Raw genomic sequence first — 25,526 nt, forward strand, 5'->3', positions numbered from 1 at the left:
GGCAAGAACCCAACCTCAATAGTGATGAAGACACCAACTGCAATTAAAAGTGATAGAAACATGAAAAGATAGCAATTCTTATTATCACTTGCTACATTGTCCAACTGTAACAACAAATGTGGAGGAAGAGGTTTAAAATCAACATTTTGACTTTTTGAACTTCAATGAGATATAAAATCATCCTTGTACCCTTGAAATTTTGAGTAAATAGAGGTGTCAAGTAATGCATTTATAAGTGGGTTTCTTGAAATTCCACTTTCATAAAGTAGATCACCATACATATCCATTTGTGGGTCTTCAGGGTCCCTTAAGCACTTTGTAGGGGATGTAATAGTAAATTGTGATCCCATATGGAGAAATGGAAAGGAGAAATGACCAAAACCCCCTGCCTTATGCCCATGTGTAAGCATACTTGTCAATGACAAACCTAAATTTGTTCCTACAATAGATTTTGATTTGACACGTAGCCTTGGGATTGAAGTCTTTGTTTTTCCCATTTTATCATGGATAATGCTCAAATACTCCTTTGGAAACCGCTATGACATAATTCTATGGACATAATAGCAATATCTTCCACACATAACAATCTTGTTATGTTTCTTCAACCTACCTCGTGCCTTTTCTTCCAACTCTTTTGTAGTTGTTGACTTCATTTGTGCTTTCAACACAATACATTCACTGCATTTACTGAAGTTGGTGTTCTTTGAAAATGCCACATCTCGAAACTCAGTGTTCCAGATCTTGCTCATTGTTGACTGTGATATTGATGGGTAATTGAGCTTTTGAAGAGCCTCATTGATCTCTTTTAACAAAGAATTTTGTGTGTAAGTCGAAGGAAGCAATCTTAAAGGAGCAGATGTTCCATCTTCTTCAACTTGACATGTTTGGTTTGGTGAAAAATCTGAATTATCGATTACAATTTTGTGCAATATTTCTATGGTTGCCACTGTGTGAGCTCTTGCTTTGGATGTGTTCGTGTTACCATGAATAGCTTTGATCTGTCCATGTTGGAAATAATGTTGGTAGTTATAGAATGTGCTTTGAGGAATTTTATGTATCTTATACCATGCTTTCTTACAAATAATATTCCCATTAAATCTCATGTCCTTTACATTTCTAGCAATAGGTGGTATGCCATGGCCATGGCCATGGCCCTTTGACATGACTGTGTTTGACATGAGTGAATTCAAGACAAATTCTCTAATACCATTTTTATTTATTTGTCTCATATCCCTTCTAGCACCTGCAATGGCCCTATCCACATGTTGAAGACAATCTTTTCTACAACATACATCTGTTGCCAAAACTCGAATTTCTTTCTCTTCATCTATTTTTGTTTGACATTTTGCATTTTTTTGTAGCCATAACTCGTTTAACCCTCTTACATGGCCTTGTTACATGCATATCAATTGAGTTTCTATCTTTTCATTACAAAATTACCCATCCCAATTGTTTAAGGGATTTGTGTCCTCTATAACATCCCATATCACCATTTCCTTGGGTGGCTCCTTGAACTTTTCCTTGACCCTTAATATCACACCTTTGTTATCCGCCAACTTACTTATTGGCCATCTAACCAAACAGTGTATAGAATTATCCCCAATTCTACATATCTCACAATTTCCATCTATCTCTTCTAGAAAAACACCAAAATCCATTTCACCTAGTGTTTCACCCTCAACAATGTCATCCTTGCGAACATTAACTAGCATTCCATTGGCAATGCACATGCTTGTTCCCATGCATTCATGTGTAAGAGAAACCTTTGTACATACGAATCTAACCCTATCTTGGGGAATATTTGTGGCATGATCATGACAGTTGGGCTCTAAATCTGATTCTGGCCAAATTTCATAAGATTCTAATGCACCCCCAAGTGTATGCTCAAATCCTTTTGGATTTGGTAGAGGAGCATTATGTTTTAACACCTTATCGATTTTAACCACTATGCATCCTTTCTTTACCATCTTTCCATGCACTTTATGCCCAAGCTCTGTATTGAATATGGAGCCCTCGCCCACCTTCACTCCATGTTGCAAAAGATCTACCTTGGCTCCAATAGAAAATGTGGAAGAAACATGTGCACCTATAAACGAATGTAAGTAAGGTTAGTATTTACTCCAAAAAAAACATTTATTATGCTATCAATAATATATAACACATGCTTCAATATTTTGATTTACCTATGTTGTGTCTCAAATCCTGATCTTCCATGGATGTATGTCCCCTTCATTAACATCGTCATCAATCAAATCTGGTTGAGTTACATCAATTATCAAACTTGTAACATAACCAACATTAACCCTTTCTCCAACATAATAAGTTCCAGACTCTGCAAATTCGACCCTTTCTAGCCCAATGACTTGATAATTAATAAGGAGATCAACATAGTCCCCTTTTGCCAAAATTATATTTTCCATGGTAGCTTGTATCAATTCTGTAACAACAATTAAATTGTAACTTGTAATTAAAAGGTTGAACCGTGTAAAGTGTGACTTTATATTTTCACAAAAACACACAACTTACGAAAAAGTAATATAGATGCAAAAATTAAAATAGTATGGTAGTAATATTGTATGTAATGAAACATTGTTTCCTCAAATGAAAGCTAACAATAATATCATTTCTTCTACTACAAACATAAGCATATTGCTAGAAGCAACATTACATGGTCAAATAAATCTAGCACATGCTAGATTTCCTTCTAGGACAAACAAGCACATTGTCAATAAGAATATTCTAAGGTAAATCCACCACATGCTAAATTTCCTTCTAACGTAAATAGAAGCATATTACTCACAAAAACATTCCAAAGTAAAAGAAATCCTACACATTCTAGAGTTTATTCTAGCACAAACACAATCACATTGCCAAAAACAACATGCAGTGTGAAAGATATCTAGCATACGCTTGATTTACTTCTAGCACAAACAAAAGCACATTGCCAACAATAACATTGTAGGGAAAACAAAATCCAACAACTTCTATCAAAAACACAATCACATTTCCAATAACAACGTCGCAAGGTAAAATAAATTTAACGCATGCTAGCTTTACATGTAGCATAAATACAAGCATACTACCAAAAACAACATTTCATGCCAGAAGAAATCTAGTGCATGCTATATTTCCTTCTAACACAAACAAAAGCACATTACCAAGGTGAAGGAAATCTAACACGTGTTAGATTTCCTTCTATATTAAACAACCAAATTGAAAACAACAATATTGCATAGCAAAAGAAATCTAGCACAACTTCTAGCCCAAACACAAGCACAACATTTCCAATAACATTGCCAAGGTGAAGGAAATCTGACACTTGCTAGATTTCCTTTTATCATAAACAACCAAATTGACAACAACAATATTGCAAAGAAAAAGAAATCTAGCATAGTTTCTAGCCCAAACACAAGCACGTTTCCAATAAAAATATTGCAAGGTGAAATAAATTTAACGCATGTTAGCTTTACATGTGGCACAAATACAAGAAAACTACCAACAACAACATTGCATGCCAAAAGAAATCTATTGCATGTTATGTTTCTTTTTAACACAAATCAACAATGGTGATTCTCTGTTGTGAAGACCCATATTAAAAGTGGTGTAATGCTAATAAGACCAATGCAACTACTACCAGGATACCAATGTAAAGTTACATTGTTCAAAAGTTTAGGGCCTCCTTGGTAAAACCATGCATGTCATATTGAGTGACTATGGCATACTCTAAGGTAGATTCAGTAATAAATTTTGTGCATCAATAGAGTTTTGGCATTTTCTAGCTAAGTTAAGGCACCAACACCACCACTGTTATGAATCACCTAGTCAAGTCTCAAGAGAGAGCCTCTTTTGTCTCATCAGTATATCAATCCATGAAATGGTGGAGAGCCTAACAACGTTCTCTTTTAATCATTCAAGCTAGACCAAATTGACAAATTGTATTCCTACCTAACCAAACATTTTCCATGTTTTTGCTTCCTCATAAAAGATAGCAGCCTAGGGGTTATCCTAATGCAAAATGTACCTCTCGACAAACTATGTTAACACCTTGTTTTAGGAGATTAACCCACTAGCCTTTGTTCTATGGTGACTTTCCAAACCCAATAGCTCCTCCATAAGATTACTCTCGTATTGAATCTAAAACCATTTAACTATGATTAATTGGTAGCACATGCAATTTGCAAGGAAGGGTCACAGTTTCAGGTTTGGACCATTTAGTCAGGTTTATAGCTTAAATGGCAGTTTCATACTTCGAGTTAAACTATCTTTGACATATATAATATAACTGACCTAGTCCATTTTTATATCACTACTACAACAATCCATGAAATGTGCATGCAAGGTCTAAAATCAATGCTTGACTTGGCTTCCATAGTAATGTTCCACATTTGAATAGACTTCCCAAAAGATTGCATTTTGTTTATATAATGCTTCATGCACCTCTAGTAAAAACTAAAGGCTAGATGCCAAATGTGTTTGTCAGATGTTGCTTATGAATGCATAAGATAAGGTTGGTGTATTTCATATATTCTCATGCATCTCTAGTAAAAACTAAAGGCTAGTTGCCAAAGGTGTTTATCAGATGTTGCTTATGAATGCATAGATAATATTGGTGTATTTCATATATTCTCATTACAATATTGAATGCTGGATCTAACTCTTCAATGGTCCATGGATTGAGTTTTAACTCGTTGAGATATCTGTTACAATGGGCCAGTATCTTGAGCACTGGACAAACGGGTTGCCTGGTTTTTTATTGACTTTGATTACAAAGGAGGTATGCTAGTAACTCTTGTCATCTTCTACAGTCCTCACTCAATCACACAAAAAGTGGATTACCAGGTAATCCCAATTAGATGTTTGGGGTGCCATAATACCAAACATCTAATACCGGAACGTTCACTCAGATTTTGTGGGGATCGTATCAAAAGGAATGGAATGGCTCCTGGTTTCAATCAGGTTCCTACTTTATATAATATGGAACAAACCCCTCGGGAACCCTCAAATGAACTGCATATGTTTGTGCTTAAGGAGGCTCCCATCCATAATTTCAGAATAAAGGACACTAGTCAAATGGCTCTTGGAAAGATAATCCTTGGAATGGACTCCCAATCGGTGCCACATAGACATAGCATAATGGAGAATAATGTAGATTATATTATTATTCATATGGCAGGTCAACACTGACACATTTCCAAAGGCAAATATTCCAATCTATATCCAGACCTGAGGTCTTCGACTTCATCTCCTCCCTTATATAAAAATACAGAAATGGATACTTCCCCTATCTCAATATAGATACAGATGTGGAAAACCTAAATAATGATGAATCGTTGGGTCTTGAGCTACTAACAATCAAAAGGGCCTTCTTTCAGGAAAAAAAGACTTTTATTAATCTGGATCACCTCTGAATTGGATTGACTAGGAAAAAGAAGGGCATCAAGTATAAAAATATATCCTCTTGTGTTGGTGTGGGGTCCAAGCTCAATACATGATTTTATGAAACCATTGAAGCAACTCGTTATCCATCCATTGATCTAGGCACCTCCAATGAATACTATGAAGCAATAGAGCAGGGAAAATTTTAAGAACCCCCCCTAAATTTATAAATATAATAAATGGGCGAATCTCCATGGTATATAGGAAAAATGGAAGGCAATTTTATCAATAATATAATATGTATATATAATTTTTTGGCGAGTCTCTCACCAGGCATGGCGAATATTTTACTCAATTATAAAATCTTGTAAGATCTTGGCGAGTCTTTCACTAAATAATAAAACTTTGTAAAGTCCTAGTGGTGAATATTTTACTCAATTATAAAATCTTGTAAGATCTTGGCGAGTCTTTCACTAAATAATAAAACTTTGTAAAGTCCTAGTGAATCTTAGCATAGGCTACATGCTGGTTTAATTCCCCCATTTAAATAGGCTACATTCCAGGCCAATACCATGGGTCAATACCATGTGCCATTTTGGTGAATACCATGGGTCAATACCATGTGCCATTTTTATTTTTATTAGAATATTTTACTCAATTATAAAATCTTGTAAGATCTTGGCGAGTCTTTCACTAAATAATAAAACTTTGTAAAGTCCTAGTGAATCTTAGCATAGGCTACATGCTGGTTTAATTCCCCCATTTAAATAGGCTACATTCCAGGTGAATACCATGGGTCAATACCATGTGCCATTTTTATTTTTATTAATTCCAATATTAGGGTTAATAATGGTCTTTTGCATGGTATTAATAACAATCTAGTCCATGGTATTTGTCCCATAGTATTTTGGCCATAGGTTTCACCTAAATATAACCAATTTTTTGAGTGTTCGTAAATATAAGGTGACTTATGGAGTAAATATAAAAAAAATGTTTTATTTGTTTACCATACCTCTAGTTTATTTATATTTTTATTAATTTACCATACCTCTTTTACAAATATGGTATTTGGCCCATAGGATTCACTTAAATAAAACCTCTTTCTTGAGCCTTCATAAATAGAATGAGGGTTATGGACTAAATATAAAAAGAGGTTTGATTCATTTACGATACGTCTAGTTTATTTATATTTTTATTTATTTACCATACCTTTTGAGTAAGTATAAAAAGACATTTTATTTATTTACCATACCTCCACTTTACTTATATTTTTATTTGTTTACACCTATAAGGTGACTTATGGAGTAAATATAAAAAATGTTTTATTTATTTACCATACCTCTCATTTATTTATATTTTTATTAATTTACCATACCTCTTTTATAAATATGGTATTTGGCCCATAGGATTCACTTAAATAAAACCTATTCTTGAAAATGGGCGAATGGATTCACTTAAATAAAACCTATTCTTGAAAATGGGCGAATGGAAGGTTGTAAGTCCTAATTTCAAGGGCTAAATTTACCTTTTTTACCCTCTCACTTAAAATAAGGTGGGTTATTTGAGGTGATTTGTAAAAATGTACCATGATACAAAATATTCGCCCACTAAAAATTTAAAACCCCTTAATTTCGTCAAAGGGCGAACATTCGCCCCTAAAATTATCCTTGCAATAGAGCATGAGTTGTTCACTCTTGCTCCCCCAATCATCCAGTTTCTTCACGGGCATGAGCTGTTCACTCTTGCTGATATTGGCTGCCAACAATTTGTCATTTCTCCACTGTGAGTTGGATGGAGAGACTAAAAAAATTGTAGAACTATTTGGGATTAGAGTCAGGCCTTTTGCTGAAGCCCAGTAAGCTCCCATCCATAATTGCAGAATAAAGGACACTAGTCAAATGGCTCTTGGAAAGATAATCCTTGGAATGGACTCCCAATCGGTGCCACATAGACATAGCATAATGGAGAATAATGTAGATTATATTATCATTCATATGGCAGGTCAACACTGACACATTTCTAAAGGCAAATATTCCAATCTATATCCAAACCTGAGGTCTTCGGCTTCATCTCCTCCCTTATATAAAAATACAAAAATGGATACTTCCCCTATCTCAATAGATACAGATGTGGAAAACCTAAATAATGATGAATCGTTGGGTCTTGAGCTGTGAACAGTCAAAAGGGCCTTCTTTCAGGAAAAAAAGACTTTTATTAATCTGGATCACCCCGGAATTGGATTGACTAGGAAAAAGAAGGGCATCAAGTATAAAAATATATCCTCTTGTGTTGGTGTGGGGTCCAAGCTCAATACATGACCCCAACCAACCATGCCTCTAGTACTAGATAGAGTGTAAATGAAAAATCAAAGTAGAATTTGCAGTCTTAGACCAAGGCTAATATCCGCACGTGCTCTCCAGTCAGCATTTCACTCATCCTGTGAAGACAAATTAGAGAAATGCTCAAACAAAGCATTTTTAGCACCAGCACCATGATTTGATCTATTATGAATTCCTTTAAGACAGACTCAATTTACAAACTAGCTATTAATGTAGTAATGTTATTGTCCAAACAAAGCTGAAAAGCACAGGCAAGAAGGCAACAGCTCTAGCATTACTACAGTTACCAGCGGAGTAAAGTTCAGAAATACAGGTACTAAGACAAACAGCTATATAATCAATTCAGTTGTCATCTCAATAAAGTTTACAAGTGCAGGCATTAAAGATAATCGCAAAATTGAACAGTGCACAACAATCAGGCATATCATTGTCAATGAAAAACATCACTTGTCTGTTGTCATTTAGAATAGCATCACATATCTGTTGTCATTTAGAATAGATGCCAAAGGCAACTGCTGGGAAAAAAAAAGATGTACAAAGGGGAAAGCACAACAAGTGGACCCTAGATCATGAGCTGTTCACTCTTGCTCCCCCAATCATCCAGTTTCTTCACGGGCATGAGCTGTTCACTCTTGCTGATATTGGCTGCCAACAATCTGTCATTTCTCCACTATGTGGAGGATGGGGAGACTAAAAAAATTGTAGAACTATTTGGGATTAGAGTCAGGCCTTTTGCTGAAGCCCAGTAACTATGAGAAGAGGTTTTGCATTAGCTCATTCAAAATTTTGAAAATAAACTGTGGTTATGGGAAAACAGATGGCTCTCTTTAGACAATAGGATGGTCATAATAAAGGTAGTTCTACAAGGTATCATTGTCTACTGGATGCATTTGTTTCATTTTCCAATGTCAATTATTGACTCCACCATCGCAGATTCCTTATGGGTTGGGTCTGGTTACAAAAATATGCTTCACCTATCTAAACTAGACTCAATTTACAAGCCCATTGATGGAGGTTGGGGCATCAAACACACTCACACTTTCAATCTGGTACTTCTCATCAAAAATCTATGGAGGGCCTTCAAGTGCCTTGGTATTTAGCAAAAAATCATCATTAAAAAATATCTCAATCATGCTACCCTGGAAAACTGGATCCTAGTTGGGGTTCCGGTTAAGAATAATGTGTCTTTCATTTGGAATAGCTTGATGAAATCTAAGCCTTGGATACAGGGATATATAATATGGATGGTTAGACGTGGCAACATAATTCGCATTGGCCTTGATGCAATCATTGGATTGGCTGGGAATCACATTCTTCCTCCCCCAATCATCCAGTTTCTTCACGGGCATGAACTGTTCACTCTTGCTGATATTGGTTGCCAACAATCTGTCATTTCCTCCTCTTCCAGTTGGCCACATGCTGAAAATTTGGCTCTTCTGATGGAGCTCAATGTCAAAAGGGAAAATTACAGATCTCATCTCTATCACGCAGATATTGCTCTGTCTAAGAGGGAAGATAGGCATTCTTGGGGTGGTCTTTCTCATGGAGGAGAAACATCTACCAAAGAAACATACAAGTACATATACAACATGCAAAGGTAGTGCGCTAGAACTATTTAGCAAAATAAAGGCACCACCCAGTGCTATGGATAATTCAGTTGGTTGAACTCCATAAAGTATTTCGAGGTGTGAGTTCAATTCTCTTTGGTGCATTCAGACTTGACCTGACCAGACTTTATGTGTTTAGTGGCCATCCAGTTCAGCCCTCTACAGTAAATCAGTCTTATCAGATCTGGATTCATATTTCCACCCACTACAAAGGTCTAATCAGACCTGTAGCTATTTATGGACACCGTTCAGTCTACTCGCCATCCGGTTCAGCCCTCTACAGTAAATCAGTCTTACCAGTTCTTTTTTGATATTTCCACCCACTAGAAAGGTATAATCAGACATGTATCTATTTATGGACACAAGAAATAAAGAACACAATGTTTCAGGAAGTTTCAGGGCATCCACCATGGCTCCAGCCACTGTAACTGCTGCAACTATTAGTCGCTCTGAGAAGCCATATTCAGATCATTAAGAAGATTTTATATATGATCTTATGGGTGGAAATTTTCTTGTAACTGCTTTTGTTTTGAATGAACGCACGCTGGAGAAAGCAAGTCCGTTCATATGATCCATAGACGCGGGTGGGGTGAGAAATCAAAGACGTGGGGGCTCTTTGGTATTTCTGATTCAACTTGATTGATGTCCAAATTTACCTCTGAAAACTCAGAGAATGCATGTCCTTGGAATGGTATTTGGTGTATGCAACACACCAGAGAATTGGTTGCCACAATATTCTCTAAATTAGGATTGGAAGGTATCATTTCCTCATTGCTTCACAATCTCTAGTTATTGCGCACTCTAAATCTTATAAAAAAAATTGACATTGAAAGAATTCCATCATAGTTTGTGTAGCTTAAAGCACTCCTGGGAATACATGACCTTAGTTTTAGTTCGCAGTGGGGTTTTATTTCAAAGGAATTGTCTAATTCTACTCACCTTTAAGGGGCAAAACTTGGAAGTTTGAGAGGGTCCATACTTTGAATGGCCTTAAAGGAAGTATTCCAGCTCCTTTGACTTGTTGAACCCATCTTGATTTTCTGTCATCTTTTTGGCTTGGATCCAACTAGATCGATCTCATCTTTAACCACAGATCTGTAATTTTGGGATAGTGTTTGTGGATTCATTCAACTAGACACCACAATTACATTGGCACCTGTGTAAATAATAGATCTGATGTTATATGGGCATGTAGCTTCAAGGACAGCATGGGGTAAAGCCATTGCCACTTTGAGTCAATTGGCATTCCTAAACCTGTGTAGAAGTAGCCTCATCGGCAAGATTTATGAAGCCATCATGAGTTAACCTTGACAAATCTATGAGCAAGATTAGATCCAGCAGAAAACAGCAAGGAGGGACTCATTCCTGGAAACAAGCAGAATGGAGAATAGTGATTCCCCAATCTGCATGCAAGTTGAAAGTTGAAGCTTATATATAAGCAAGTAACTTGTTGTGAGGTATATTTTTTTGGTGGGTGTGATTCATGTGAATTTGAACTTTAAATTTCATGATTTATATAATATTTCATAGCATGGTAGTTAAATAGATACAGTTACAAAGAACCAAGGTGTCCCAAATCTGAGCAAAAATGTCCCAGATCTAAGCGGAATACAGTCTTTCCAGCATCTGTGGCAATTCTCTGTGCTCATTTTAATCACATCTTTGCCAATATTTTGGGATTTTTGGCCATCTGCATGGAAGCTACTATTGATACTCAACGGAAATCTAGACTCAGTCTTTTCAGCATCTATGGCAGTTTTCTCTGCTCATTGTTCCTTGACCAACTGTATCCAGCTTGCAGCTCAGTGAAATCTAGTCACAGCCTTTCCACTAAAATCTTGTTTATCGAAAATCTAAGTAAGATGTTGTGGAGCTTGATATCCACTGTTTAGACATTGAACCACAAACAGTTAGTTAATACAACATCCACTGCTAAAACAAAGATAAGGAGTGGTGATATTTTTTTTATCAAATGAGTGAAAAAAGTACCTGGCCTCTTTCTTATTATTGTTCTATCAAAATCATTTTCACTCATAAGTTAAACAAATTACACATTTGTTTTTATGGTCTGGGGATAAATATTAAGCAACGTGTAGATTAGTTAACCATACCATCGTATTTACTAATGGCTATAATATTTGACTCGTAATTATACCTAGAGTGTGCAGTTTATATATAGCACACTTAGATAGATATCTTAACTTACAACCTTGAACACTTTCCAATTTTGCAAGGTAAAAATGTCCTTGCAAGGTAAAACAATACTATTACTAATATTTTGTTATTTAATTACTATTATTAATAACTTCAATTAATATGATGCCATTCTCCTTCCATCACAGAGTCCATCTTTTCACCGGTCACTTACTCATTTTTCTCACAGAGGTAGGCTTCCATTAAGGATGAGCCAGAGCTAAAGAACACTGTGTCGGCGAGCTGATTTAAAAAATAACCTACATCCTTACTCCAATCAATCCATGTCAAAAAAATTACTATACCCAAAAATATTGAATCCAATCAATCCATCTCAAATAATAATTCCTGTCCGTAAAAAATATTGAAATATATGTCAGCGTTGAAGTACTCTGTTATTTCCCAGAAGTTTACTAACAACTCCAAAATAAGACCTTAAGTTGAAAAGCTATTCATAAATAATTTTTAAATATTAAAAAAACAATTAAAAATCAATCTGTAAAAGCATTCACATGTTAAAATTAATGCCCAATTAATATGTAGTCAAACAACATACATCAATCTGTACATCAGAATTGTAACCAACATCAGTGTGTAACAAACTTTGGAGGAAGTACTCTATTTTATTCCATTTTATTATATTTTGTCAATCAAGCCATAAAATCCTGTTGGGCAATAGGAATTCTACTGTTGATTTCACACGGTTTAATTAAAAACAATGAACTACATTATATTTAGATGCCAGCGTTCTCAATAATTTATTAAGATTGAAACCTTTCTTTAAATCTTACACTTGAGACAATTCGGATGGAAGAAAAAGGCAATCATATTATCACGAGAATTTAAAGGGTTACGGTAAAATGGGATCCAGCGATATGAGCAAATCACAGTAACAAGTACCTAACAAAAATACTTTCAGGAAAATGTTTTTAGGGCTTAAAATGCATTGAGAGTAAAAGGGCTAGTTGGCCTTTTTTTCGTGGTGGAATCCTTCGAATTAGTATTCCACATGGTAAGCAGGCCTCTCTGCAATAAGATATACATTCGCTAAAAATCATTAGAATTTCATACAATCTTCCTTTTCCTCCCATTAATCCCCACCATAAATTCATTTCTATCTCGCTTCCAGATCAAAACAACTTAAGACCTCCTCCAAAATATGAGTTTTTTCCCTCAGCATAATAATATAGTTCTGAGATGACACGCAGGAGTGACATGAGAACTTCACATGCAGTTCCTTAATGTAGCACCATATACTTTGCCTTATATCACTCACTACATTGTACTTTTCCTTATATCATTTACTGCGATGTAATAGACTAAGCCATGCCTATAATTCTAGCTAGACTTAGTTTTATGTATCATGAGTAAACCACTCAAGCTTAGTGCAAGTAACAAGCTTGATTAAGCTCAACAAGTGTAATAGACTTAGTTTTATGTATCATGAGTAAACCACTCAAGCTTAGTGCAAGTAACAAGCTTGATTAAGCTCAACAAGTGTAATTGAAAAATAGACTCTTACACATGCACAAGACTATCAATCGTCTTGAAGATAGGACTGTAATTACATAAGACATATATCTTATCATATTCAAATTGTTGTTAGATAATTATGCCTCTGTAAATGCCCAGACTAGTGTGATTAGATAAAGTTAATCCATAAGAGTGATATTAACTCCATGCTAAACTAGCAAGTAAGATGTAGCTGGTATTATTACTCTTAATTACATAAGACATATATCTTATCATATTCAAATTGTTGTTAGATAATTATGCCTCTGTAAATGCCCAGACTAGTGTGATTAGATAAAGTTAACCCATAAGAGTGATATTAACTCCATGCTAAACTAGCAAGTAAGATGTAGCTGGTATTATTACTGCGTATTTAACTAATAACCAGGATTTACTAGACTAACCATAGGTAGTGCTAGTGTTCTAAATAGGTAAGCATTACGACATAGATAAGTAATACACTATTTAGCCTAGATAGCCTTTGGTAAGGTTACTAACCCTTTTCCATGATGAGCTAATAATACTTATCAAGCTATTAATCAAGCATGGTTACAGAGTCAAGCTATTAATCAAGCATGGTTACAGACTATGCTAACGATCTAACTAGATAACTCTTATGGCTTAACTCACATTAAAAATCAAATCCTTACCAGAAACAGTACCCAGATTCTCAGAGCCTCTTGCTCTAATGAAACAATCATGTTATATAATCTCAATTTCATTTATTGCAACCTTAATTTCATCCTTTTGCCAAAAAGAATGCATATTGTCCCTCTAACTCGGGATTTTTCCCAGATTTTAGTGATAATCACATTTGAGAATAACTGTAAAAAAATGTACACAATAAATAAAATTATGATTTTACTTGCATGTCAAAACCAGAACCCTGAAACAGATAAATCTATTTCTGCGAGTCCTTTCCATAAAAATGCATAGATTTATTAGGCTAGAATCTACTGTTAACTAATAATCTATTTCTGCGAGTCCTTTCCATAAAAAGGCATAGATTTATTAGGCTACAGTCTATTGTTAACTAATTCCAAATATTTCACTCAAGTAAGACAACAGGAAAATATGGAAATTAGAAACAAAAGACAGAGTTATAGAAAAAGTAATATAGAATATACAAATGTACAGGGAAGTAGGGGGAGTAAGAGGGTATGAGAATGAAGATTCCACAGTAAAAGTGAGAGCTCCAAGCTAGGAGACTCTGAGACCCGTAAGGAGATCACTCATGACACAAGATTCAACAAAAACAATGAGACTTCATCTCTGAGACCGACAAGTTGACAACAAGGAGAATTTGATAATGAGTAACCTATTGCAAGGTTGTGCAACGGCTGAAAAAAACCCACACAATAGACTGAAAAAAAGGCACATTCCCATCTTTGCTTTACATCAGTATGTCCAGCAGTTCGATCCATCAGCCATCAGGGTGTGCCCCATTTCTTTTAGATTTATATATTCAGCCCTCCATACATTACCCACTTCTAATTTCGAAGGCCAGCCATTTGGAATTAGAGGTCTGTTGGTTTTGTTGAAGATGGCTTCAGAGAAGAAAGCAGCAGTATCCGACATAGGAGCATGGGCTATGAATGTCATAAGCTCAGTGGGGATTATCATGGCCAATAAGCAAGTCATGTCCAGATATGGGTATGACTTCAGATTCGCTACAACATTAACTGCTTTCCACTTCACTCTGACTGCATTGGTGGGATTTGTGTCAAATGCTACTGGGTATTCTGCTGCCAAGGAAGTGCCTTTGTGGGAATTGCTCTGGTTCTCTGTTGTTGCCAATACATCTATTGTGGGGATGAACCTGAGTCTCATGTTAAACTCAGTCGGATTTTATCAGATTTCAAAGTTGAGCATGATTCCTGTGGTTTGTGTGATGGAATGGGTTCTTCACAACAAGAAATATACCAGAGAGGTCAAGGCAGCTGTGGTTGTTGTGGTTATTGGTGTTGGTGTCTGCACCGTCACAGATGTGAAGGTCAATCTCAAAGGGTTTGTGTGTGCTGCGGTGGCTGTGTTCTGTACCTCATTGCAACAAATTTCAATTGGCTCCTTACAAAAGAAGTACAATGTTGGCTCTTTTGAACTCCTAAGCAAGACTGCTCCTATACAGGCTGCATCTCTTTTAGCATTTGGCCCTTTTGCAGATTATTATCTAAATGGGCGCAACTTATTAGAATACAAATTTTCATCTGGTGCAATTATTTTTATACTCCTTTCATGCATTCTAGCCGTGTTCTGCAACCTGAGCCAATATCTCTGCATTGGGCGATTCTCAGCAGTTTCATTTCAGGTTTTGGGCCACATGAAAACTGTTTGTGTCCTTATATTGGGTTGGCTGCTTTTTGATTCAGCATTGACTGCCAAAAATATAATGGGGATGTCTGTTGCTGTTATCGGCATGATAATCTATAGTTGGGCAGTGGAGGTTGCAAAACAAGCCACTGCAAAAAGCTTTTCCATGATGCCTGTGAAAGAAACTGATTTTACAGAGGAGGATGTCAGTCTACTAAAGAGTGGATTTGAGATCAATGGTACAAAATATATTGAACTAGGTGGGGCAACAAAACAATAGTTTAGTCTTTATGACAATGGCATAGGTGAGACTGATATAAGGAATGCCCCAGCTGTTACAAGTCACTCTTTCCATCTATGGTTCACGTGGGAGAGCATGGGAGAACAATGATGATAGATGTTTATGAGATAGCTTGATGGTCTTCTTTGATTTTCAAACAGAGTTATAACGGCTACTTGAAGAGTGGCAGCGAGCTTCGTTGATGGTAAATTTTATTTATCTCAGACTATTGGAACAAAGGCCTTCCTCTGGAGTCTGTATATAGTCAAGAGATACAATCTTTTAGTTGCAATGAAATTTGTTTTTCTGTATTCTGAAGGAAATGCTGCTCATAATGCCCAAAAAGAGAGTAGCTGCTACATTGTACATGTCTAGTAATTTTTTTTTCCAAGACAGGTAGCATTGAGATGCATATTTTATCATGCCATCCCAGAATATTTAGCAAGTAAATGGCAACTGTGTGTAGGTTAACCCATTTCATGTCATTAGTATTGTTTTAAATTAATGTGACATCAGTATGTCCAGCATACCGCGCTTTTAGAAACTAGAAGTAAGGTATAGCCTTTTTGTAAAAAAACAAAGATTAAGGTTTTATAATTGTAAGAAAAATGTTATTAGATCAAGCCAGCAAAAATATATTGTAAAGTGGAGAGCCTGCATGAACTTACTTGGTAGGGCTGAGGTTTTTCCATATATGTAAAATGGTAAAAAAAGTTCGATAACATAATTTTAAGAAAAATCAATTCAGAATATTTGCATTTTCACCCAAAATGATTAGGGCTACACCAACGTCAAAGACGATTTTTCTATTTTAACATTTCATGACCTACTCAAGTCCTGTGCATTACTTTGCCTTATATTCCTAGGAAATTTGTTATGGCATTATTAAAATATCAATCCACAGTCTAAGCGTATTTTACCCTTGTATATGTAGTCATGTCTCTTGTTTTGCTTATGTTTTACCCTTTTTGGTAAAATACGCTTAGACTGTGGATTGATATTTTAATAATGCCATAACAAATTTCCTATGAATATAAGGCAAAGTAATGCACAGGACTTGAGTAGGTCATGAAATGTTAAAATAGAAAAATCGTCTTTGACGTTGGTGTAGCCCTAATCATTTTGGGTGAAAATGCAAATATTCTGAATTGATTTTTCTTAAAATTATGTTATCGAACTTTTTTTACCATTTTACATATATGGAAAAACCTCAGCCCTACCAAGTAAGTTCATGCAGGCTCTCCACTTTACAATATATTTTTGCTGGCTTGATCTAATAACATTTTTCTTACAATTATAAAACCTTAATCTTTGTTTTTTTACAAAAAGGCTATACCTTACTTCTAGTTTCTAAAAGCGCGGTATGCTGGACATACTGATGTCACATTAATTTAAAACAATACTAATGACATGAAATGGGTTAACCTACACACAGTTGCCATTTACTTGCTAAATATTCTGGGATGGCATGATAAAATATGCATCTCAATGCTACCTGTCTTGGAAAAAAAAATTACTAGACATGTACAATGTAGCAGCTACTCTCTTTTTGGGCATTATGAGCAGCATTTCCTTCAGAATACAGAAAAACAAATTTCATTGCAACTAAAAGATTGTATCTCTTGACTATATACAGACTCCAGAGGAAGGCCTTTGTTCCAATAGTCTGAGATAAATAAAATTTACCATCAACGAAGCTCGCTGCCACTCTTCAAGTAGCCGTTATAACTCTGTTTGAAAATCAAAGAAGACCATCAAGCTATCTCATAAACATCTATCATCATTGTTCTCCCATGCTCTCCCACGTGAACCATAGATGGAAAGAGTGACTTGTAACAGCTGGGGCATTCCTTATATCAGTCTCACCTATGCCATTGTCATAAAGACTAAACTATTGTTTTGTTGCCCCACCTAGTTCAATATATTTTGTACCATTGATCTCAAATCCACTCTTTAGTAGACTGACATCCTCCTCTGTAAAATCAGTTTCTTTCACAGGCATCATGGAAAAGCTTTTTGCAGTGGCTTGTTTTGCAACCTCCACTGCCCAACTATAGATTATCATGCCGATAACAGCAACAGACATCCCCATTATATTTTTGGCAGTCAATGCTGAATCAAAAAGCAGCCAACCCAATATAAGGACACAAACAGTTTTCATGTGGCCCAAAACCTGAAATGAAACTGCTGAGAATCGCCCAATGCAGAGATATTGGCTCAGGTTGCAGAACACGGCTAGAATGCATGAAAGGAGTATAAAAATAATTGCACCAGATGAAAATTTGTATTCTAATAAGTTGCGCCCATTTAGATAATAATCTGCAAAAGGGCCGAATGCTAAAAGAGATGCAGCCTGTATAGGAGCAGTCTTGCTTAGGAGTTCAAAAGAGCCAACATTGTACTTCTTTTGTAAGGAGCCAATTGAAATTTGTTGCAATGAGGTACAGAACACAGCCACCGCAGCACACACAAACCCTTTGAGATTGACCTTCACATCTGTGACGGTGCAGACACCAACACCAATAACCACAACAACCACAGCTGCCTTGACCTCTCTGGTATATTTCTTGTTGTGAAGAACCCATTCCATCACACAAACCACAGGAATCATGCTCAACTTTGAAATCTGATAAAATCCGACTGAGTTTAACATGAGACTCAGGTTCATCCCCACAATAGATGTATTGGCAACAACAGAGAACCAGAGCAATTCCCACAAAGGCACTTCCTTGGCAGCAGAATACCCAGTAGCATTTGACACAAATCCCACCAATGCAGTCAGAGTGAAGTGGAAAGCAGTTAATGTTGTAGCGAATCTGAAGTCATACCCATATCTGGACATGACTTGCTTATTGGCCATGATAATCCCCACTGAGCTTATGACATTCATAGCCCATGCTCCTATGTCGGATACTGCTGCTTTCTTCTCTGAAGCCATCTTCAACAAAACCAACAGACCTCTAATTCCAAATGGCTGGCCTTCGAAATTAGAAGTGGGTAATGTATGGAGGGCTGAATATATAAATCTAAAAGAAATGGGGCACACCCTGATGGCTGATGGATCGAACTGCTGGACATACTGATGTAAAGCAAAGATGGGAATGTGCCTTTTTTTCAGTCTATTGTGTGGGTTTTTTTCAGCCGTTGCACAACCTTGCAATAGGTTACTCATTATCAAATTCTCCTTGTTGTCAACTTGTCGGTCTCAGAGATGAAGTCTCATTGTTTTTGTTGAATCTTGTGTCATGAGTGATCTCCTTACGGGTCTCAGAGTCTCCTAGCTTGGAGCTCTCACTTTTACTGTGGAATCTTCATTCTCATACCCTCTTACTCCCCCTACTTCCCTGCACATTTGTATATTCTATATTACTTTTTCTATAACTCTGTCTTTTGTTTCTAATTTCCATATTTTCCTGTTGTCTTACTTGAGTGAAATATTTGGAATTAGTTAACAATAGACTGTAGCCTAATAAATCTATGCCTTTTTATGGAAAGGACTCGCAGAAATAGATTATTAGTTAACAGTAGATTCTAGCCTAATAAATCTATGCATTTTTATGGAAAGGACTCGCAGAAATAGATTTATCTGTTTCAGGGTTCTGGTTTTGACATGCAAGTAAAATCATAATTTTATTTATTGTGTACATTTTTTTACAGAGTTATTCTCAAATGTGCTTATCACTAAAATCTGGGAAAAATCCCGAGTTAGAGGGACAATATGTATTCTTTTTGGCAAAAGGATGAAATTAAGGTTGCAATAAATGAAATTGAGATTATATAACATGATTGTTTCATTAGAGCAAGAGGCTCTGAGAATCTGGGTATTGTTTCTGGTAAGGATTTGATTTTTAATGTGAGTTAAGCCATAAGAGTTATCTAGTTAGATCGATAGCATACTCTGTAACCATGCTTGATTAATAGCTTGACTCTGTAACCATGCTTGATTAATAGCTTGATAAGTATTATTAGCTCATCATGGAAAAGGGTTAGTAACCTTACCAAAGGCTATCTAGGGTAAATAGTGTATTACTTATCTATGTCGTAATGCTTACCTATTTAGAACACTAGCACTACCTATGGTTAGTCTAGTAAATCCTGGTTATTAGTTAAATACGCAGTAATAATACCAGCTACATCTTACTTGCTAGTTTAGCATGGAGTTAATATCACTCTTATGGGTTAACTTTATCTAATCACACTAGTCTGGGCATTTACAGAGGCATAATTATCTAACAACAATTTGAATATGATAAGATATATGTTTTATGTAATTAAGAGTAATAATACCAGCTACATCTTACTTGCTAGTTTAGTATGGAGTTAATATCACTCTTATGGATTAACTTTATCTAATCACACTAGTCTGGGCATTTACAGAGGCATAATTATCTAACAACAATTTGAATATGATAAGATATATGTCTTATGTAATTACAGTCCTATCTTCAAGACGATTGATAGTCTTGTGCATGTGTAAGAGTCTATTTTTCAATTACACTTGTTGAGCTTAATCAAGCTTGTTACTTGCACTAAGCTTGAGTGGTTTACTCATGATACATAAAACTAAGTCTAGCTAGAATTATAGGCATGGCTTAGTCTATTACATCGCAGTAAGTGATATAAGGAAAAGTACAATGTAGTGAGTGATATAAGGCAAAGTATATGGTGCTACATTAAGGAACTGCATGTGAAGTTCTCATGTCACTCCTGCGTGTCATCTCAGAACTATATTATTATGCTGAGGGAAAAAACTCATATTTTGGAGGAGGTCTTAAATTGTTTTGATCTGGAAGCGAGATAGAAATGAATTTATGGTGGGGATTAATGGGAGGAAAAGGAACATTGTATGAAATTCTAATGAATTTTTAGCGAATGTATATTTTATTGCAGAGAGGCCAAAGAATGTGCTTACCATGTAGAATACTAATTCGAAGGATTCCACCACGAAAAAAAGGCCAACTAGCCCTTTTACTCTCAATGCATTTTAAGCCCTAAAAACATTTTCCTGAAAGTATTTTTGTTAGGTACTTGTTACTGTGATTTGCTCATATCGCTGGATCCCATTTTACCGTAACCCTTTAAATTCTCGTGGTAATATGATTGCCTTTTTCTTCCATCCGAATTGTCTCAAGTGTAAGATTTAAAGAAAGGTTTCAATCTTAATAAATTATTGAGAATGCTGGCATCTAAATATAATGTAGTTCATTGTTTTTAATTAAACCGTGTGAAATCAACAATAGAATTCCTATTGCCCAACAGGATTTTATGGCTTGATTGCTCATATCGCCGGATCCCATTTTACCGTAACCATTTAAATTCTAGTGGTAATATGATTGCCTTTTTCTTCCATCCGAATTGTCTCAAGTGTAAGATTTAAAGAAAGGTTTCAATCTTAATAAATTATTGAGAATGCTGGCATCTAAATATAATGTAGTTCATTGTTTTTAATTAAACCGCGTGAAATCAACAGTAGAATTCCTATTGCCCAACAGGATTTTATGGCTTGATTGACAAAATATAATAAAATGGAATAAAATAGAGTACTTCCTCCAAAGTTTGTTACACACTGATGTTGGTTACAATTCTGATGTACAGATTGATGTATGTTGTTTGACTACATATTAATTGGGCATTAATTTTAACATGTGAATGCTTTTATAGATTGATTTTTAATTGTTTTTTTAATATTTAAAAAGTATTTATGAATAGCTTTTCAACTTAAGGTCTTATTTTGGAGTTGTTAGTAAACTTCTGGGAAATAACGAAGTACTTCAACGCTGACATATATTTCAATATTTTTTATTGACAGGAATTATTTTTTGAGATGGATTGATTGGATACAATATTTTTGCGTATGGTAATTTTTTTGACATGGATTGATTGGAGTAAGGATGTAGGTTATTTTTTAAATCAGCTCGCCGACACTGTGTTCTTTAGCTCTGGCTCATCCTTAATGGAAGCCTACCTCTGTGAGAAAAATGAGTATGTGACCGGTGAAAAGATGGACTCTGTGATGGAAGTAGAATGGCATCATATTAATTGAAGTTATTAATAATAATTAAATAACAAAATATTAGTAATAGTATTGTTTTACCTTGGAAGGACATTTTTACCTTGCAAAATTGGAAAGTGTTCAAGGTTGTAAGTTAAGATATCTATCAAGTGTGCTATATATAAACTGCACACTCTAGGTATAATTACGAGTCAAATATTATAGCCATTAGTAAATACGATGGTATGGTTAACTAATCTACACGTTGCTTAATATTTATCCCCAGACCATAAAAACAAATGTGTAATTTGTTTAACTTATGAGTGAAAATGGTTTTGATAGAACAATAATAAGAAAGAGGCCAGGTACTCTTTTCACTCATTTGATAAAAAAAATCTCACCACTCTTTATCTTTGTTTTAGCAGTGGATGTTGTATTAACTAACTGTTTGTGGTTCAATGTCTAAACAGTGGATATCACGCTCCACAACATCTTACTTAGATTTTCGATAAACAAATTGCACAATGAAAAGGATGCCAACTTTGATGGCTATTGCACATCCACCATAGAATGTGTCCTGACTCCTTATGTTCTAATTTCTTCCGTCAAAGTCCAATATAAGTGTTTAAAGTTTAAACAAATAACAAAACTTGCAAAGTATTTACAGTAGTTGAATTTAATGTGATTGTACATTCTTTTGCATATAGAATATTTTTAGATTTAAGAAGTCAATTATTTAATATTTCGTTCGTCAAATTTTAAAATAGTTTCGAAATCTAATTAAAATAAAAATAACCATTGTAGAATAACTTAGATTTTTTTTCCATTTGTTTACTACAACAAGTCTTTTAATATTTTCCTGTGCTTGAAACTGTACTATTGTGACAATATTTGTCCCGGAGGTTATCATGAAGGAGAGAAGGTGGTTGCAAATTACATATCAATTCCCAACATTGAGCGAGATGTATGCACTATATGGCAGAGTAATAAAATCTACGAACACCTGCACATATGCCATTAAATCTGGAATGGCTTTTAATATAACAGTAGAGTTGGCTCATGATAGCGAAGAGATTCTCTCAAAGTTGGTGCTGGTCCTTAATGTTCATGTTGATACTCTTCTTTCTCCTTAGTTTTTTTCAAATGTTCAATGGTGTACAATGTAATTAGGTAAATGTTTAATAATATTAATGGTGTAAAATGTTTTCATTATTCTTGGGTAAAATGTTTGATATACTATATTATAATTTTTGTTACTTAATATAACATAAAATAAAAATAACACTATTAAAATAAAAATTCTAAGTTATTATTTAGTTTATAATTTTTTTTTGGCATAGTTAAGGTAAATTTGAAATAAAAATAAAAATAACCCTATATTAAAATAAAAAGTTATTATTTTTTTAATTAACTTTTATTGGGTAGTTATGGTAAATTTGACTTGGTCAAGTTAGTTTTTCAGCTAACCCATGGTATTGTCCATGGTGATTTAATACCTTTTGAGTAGATAGCGAGTTAAAATGGATCTAGATTAGTATTAATGATAGACAATTTAACAAATTGTTTTAATTAAATGCTTTTAAACTAAATAAATTATATATAAGAGAGCCTTCTAAGTTATATAAGTTCGAGTTTTTTAATTGAATTGTGTATAAATGTTAATTGTATTAATATTTAATAAAAAATAATTAAATTAATAGAAGTTAGACAAAATTATCATTAAATCTAAAAAAATTAGATTTAAAATTTACTATAAATGATATATTTAATTATAAATTATTTAACCAGTATAATTTATTAATATATTTTAAATTAAAACAAATATAAAGTTGAATTATAAATAATTTAATAACTTTTTATATTAATACAATGTGAATTTCAGCTATTTAAATCATTTAACATATTAGCCTAAATCATTTATCAATTATTGAGACAGGTCAAATCTTTCCAAGTAAAACCTCTTTTTTTAGTGCAAAACCTAAAGAAACATGCCAAAAAATTTGATCCCTCTTAGCATTTAATAGATTCAGAATTAAGATGGATCTAGACTGGTTCTAATTAGTGTACCATGTCATTGCTACTCAACAAGTATTTAATCTTATTTATAAATTAACATAACATTTATTATTAGGCTTACCAATCTAGTTCCCAAATGACAATGGTATGTTTACAACATTTGATTGAGTGATTACACTTGTATGGTAATATTCAACTATGAAAGACAATTCCACTAGGAGGGTATGCTATCATTTGGTTCACTTTCCATATACTTCATGATAATTGTTCTTTTTGTGCAAGGTGTTGGTTCACATTATTACCTTCATTATAAAAACATAGATAATAAATCATAAGACTAGTTCAACATATACCATTCATGAATTTTAGGGGTAGCATTGAATATAGTCGTAATACATAAGCATACTCTTGTATGCTCCTCATAGTACTATGGTGTTTCCCTTAAAGTAAATCTTGTGATTATGTTGGAGTCATCAACAATAACTACATCCCTTTGCACAATGTCCTTGAGGAACTTGACTCCTTGATACATTGTTAGTGCTCCTACTTGTTATTAGTTGCTTGTCCCTATCTCCAGGAAAATTTGAATTTCTAGGGACCTCTTCCACTTAGCAAAACACAAAGCAAGGTCTTGATCTCCATTGAATCCATTCCCTCTAGTTCCATGGTGTTGGCATAAAGAATTTTAGCTACTGGCTGCTCTTTGCGTATCCCTAAAATTTGTATACCTTGGCTCATTGCAGTGATGAATCAGACAAGTGTATAATGTGATTTCAAGGACACCTTATCTCATTTGCAGTGAACATTGATTTAAACTAGTGGGTAATGAGATTTCATGTTTCTTACTATACAACTCTCTTCAAATTTAAAAAAAAATTCCTTCCTTCCACTTATGCCACAACACCTCTAGCTTGGCACAAAATCACACATATTTCAAGATCATTAGCTTCTTAGGTTGGTTTTATGGAATTCCAGCTATGGAGGCATGTGTTCTTTCAACATGAGGAAGAATGTAAGAATGACAGGGAAAGAAACTCTCCGATAAAAAGTATATGTTATGTCTCCCATGCATGAGGATCATATGTCTTCCATATAGTATTTTGAGTTTGTACTTGGAACATATGATCAACAGGGTAGGGGAAAGAGCCTTTAATATAGCGTGGTCTAAAGATAGAAACTCTCCAAGGGATACAGGGCAACAATTAAATATTGGGTTATGAGAGGAAGCTCATCCTTTAATAAGAAAACACATGTGATGTTTTCTTATGGGGTTTCTAGATAACTCATGCTAGATTTTTAAGTAACTCCCTTCTACCAGCTCCATGTAGAGGACCCTCTTTTCAATATGTTTTAAATTCTATGTTTTGAATTTTTTTTTTAATTAGAAATGTAAAATCATAGATTTAATTAATTATATGTTTTAATTTTATTTTATTTTTAAATTAAAAATATAAAATCATAAATTTAAATGGTTCAAATTTCATTATAATGCATTTAATATTTATAATATGGGTAGCCCTTTCCAAATTTATACTTACCATTATATATTAAATATCATCCATTAAAATGAAAATAAATATCTACAAATTTTAATAATAATAAAGAATTTGGTATGCTAATATTTTTTTATTAGTAATTTTAAAATTATAAATTACATTTTTTGAAATTATATTACATTTTTCATGTATTATTGTATGTAATATTTATAAAATTAAATAAAATAATGATATATTTAATAAATGTTTTATTATGAAATTTTTCTAAAATAAAAATATAAAAATATAATTTTAAATGGCTCAAATTTCATTGTAATTCACTTGATATTTATAATATTTATCGGCTTTTCCAAGTTTATGTTTTCTACTTTATATTAAGTATTATTAATTAAATTAAAAAAAATC

General features: G+C 34.3%; 2 pseudogenes; one reads left to right on the forward strand and one right to left on the reverse strand.

The window, feature by feature from the left end:
* Positions 1–14,448: 14,448 nt before the first annotated feature.
* On the forward strand, positions 14,449–16,127 carry LOC149185731 (UDP-rhamnose/UDP-galactose transporter 1 pseudogene; annotated as a pseudogene).
* Positions 16,128–16,998: 871 nt separating this feature from the next.
* On the reverse strand, positions 16,999–18,677 carry LOC149185732 (UDP-rhamnose/UDP-galactose transporter 1 pseudogene; annotated as a pseudogene).
* Between the last annotated feature and the right edge of the window lie 6,849 nt (positions 18,678–25,526).

Source organism: Pinus tabuliformis, chromosome 3_1 (genome assembly GCF_031772625.1).
Source record: "Pinus tabuliformis cultivar Carrire ecotype Pingquan chromosome 3_1, CPIR1, whole genome shotgun sequence".
Taxonomy (NCBI): Eukaryota; Viridiplantae; Streptophyta; class Pinopsida; order Pinales; family Pinaceae; genus Pinus; species Pinus tabuliformis.